We start from the raw sequence: 1,968 nt of genomic DNA, 5'->3' as shown, positions 1-1,968 counted from the left end.
GGCACAGGCCCTGGAGCGGGGCAGCGGCGGAGAGCCAGGCCCGAGGGGCACTGGTGACAGGGCGGCGGCGGAGAGTCAGGCCCTCAGCCGGGTAAGGAGCCCGGGGTGATAGAGAGGGCATGCATAGCCCTAAGGCGGGGACATATAGCGGCACCCCATATGGAGTAGGGGCAGGACACACTTACCAGTTACCAGGCGGATAAAGGCAGCCTCCCATAAATGTATATTAAACAGCAAAGTCATGGCGGGTGAGATTTGAGGGTGCTTGGACCACCTGAAGTGACGGTAGAGGGGCGCTAGGGAGTTCACGGCCGCTCCTAGGCCCTACCCGCTCACACCTAGAAAGCCTACAGATAAGTTTTCAGGGTGGTTTAAAGTTATTTCCTAGTTCCCACCATGTGGGAGTTTAGACACTAGAGTGAAGGTGGCATCTTTTTCTACCAAATCTAAGATGAAGGGGAGAGGACTCATAATGCAAAGTGATGAATAGGAGAAAGTTCTGAGTGCCAATAGGAGAGTATCTTTTTCACAGAAATGACTTTAATCAGATATGCTACAGGTCAGTAAGGATTCATTAAGAAATAACATGTTCTTCATGTTGTTAGGGAATCATAACATTTTTCAGCCCTCACCTCACTTGTAAGCAATGACGGTGAGAAGGAATAAAAAGTAAGTTCATTAGAAGCATCTGCTCACATGAGAGGATCCTATGGCAAAGCACAGTTAATATATATTATTTGCCCATATGCAAATGTCATCTCTGTTCTTTCAGTCAAAATGACTTCTACTGTAGGCAAAGCAATGAGAAGCCTCCTCTCTCTCTCTCTCTCTCTCTGAAAAGCACAGTGCATCAATATGTCCTATGGCAGGGTGAGGCCACTTGGAGAACAAAGTAGCTGCTTTCTCTGCAGGATGGTGATGTTCTTCGAAATCCCAAAGTTTCATTTGCTAACACTGAGGCAGTCTGTAGTTAGTGCAAAAGTACCTCTTAAAGATGCCACCCTTTCCCTAACCCTAATAGTAAAGATAAAAACATATATGTAGAAAAAACAATACGATTTTGCAAATAGCTAAAAATAGTCTGTAGGGCTGTGAAATAGGAGAAGAGAGACCAGGAGTATCTAGCAGACGGCAAAACGAAAGCTTAGGTTGATTAGTGGAACATCCCCACCATTAAAAAGAAGAGACAGTTGTTAACACCTGTGGAGCAAAGAGCAAGGAGCACTTAAGGCAGTTGGCACCCTCAGCTGCCTGAATATAATTGCCACTGCTGCTGCTGGGCAGATGGTTTTAAAGTTTGGGTGGAACAGGGACCCAGAAATAAAGGCTGCTCTGATGTGGTCTCCAGTGGCTGTTCTCAAGTATGCTGAAGATGAGATCTCAGAGGGTTGTTTCATCTCAGAGCAGCCTCACTGTTGTGGATCCAGATTTGGAGTCTACCAGGGGCAGCAGATGGCCAGGACGTGCTTGAGGATGGCTTGGCCAGAGTACACTGCTGAAACAGCGTAGACATGTTTGCTGCAATCTGTGCTCTCGCTGATCCTCTGCGGGTTTGAACAGACACTCCAGGGCTTCTGTTTTACATCCTACCAAGCACTGTTTTCATGATGTATGCTCAGCCCAAAGCTGGAGAGTTTATAATTCTGGAAAGTAGTAGTCAGATTAAATATTGCAGGGCCATACCAACATAAAAATGGTTCAACTTAGTAGGTTTAGGAATAGAGTGACAAATCAGTTTTGTTCAGTGCCAGGCTATATTTTATGCTCACCAAATATAGTTTTTGTTTAAGGAACAGCTTTGCTTTACTTTTGGCGGTATTTAGCTGTCTGGAGCTGGAATGTCATTTTGGAGGCCGATGAGCATGCATGTAGACCCCATTCAAAAGGGGAATGTTTTAAAGGGTAGTAGCTGGCACATTGTAATTGTCAGGTGCAAATGAGCAGAGAAAGATTCAAACATGGCAAAAC

The 1,968-nt window shown here is 45.6% G+C and overlaps 1 protein-coding gene across 1 annotated transcript in view; it reads left to right on the top strand.

Moving 5' to 3' along the window:
- OBSCN (obscurin, cytoskeletal calmodulin and titin-interacting RhoGEF) overlaps positions 1 to 1,968 on the top strand; it is a 223,829-nt gene that overhangs the window by 177,078 nt on the left and 44,783 nt on the right. The window lies entirely within an intron of this gene.

This window comes from Crocodylus porosus, unplaced genomic scaffold (genome assembly GCF_001723895.1).
Source record: "Crocodylus porosus isolate Cpor-Errol unplaced genomic scaffold, CroPor_comp1, whole genome shotgun sequence".
NCBI lineage: Eukaryota > Metazoa > Chordata > Crocodylia > Crocodylidae > Crocodylus > Crocodylus porosus.
The sequence above is the reverse complement of the archived record's forward strand: the minus strand, read 5'-3'. Positions and strand labels throughout refer to the sequence as shown.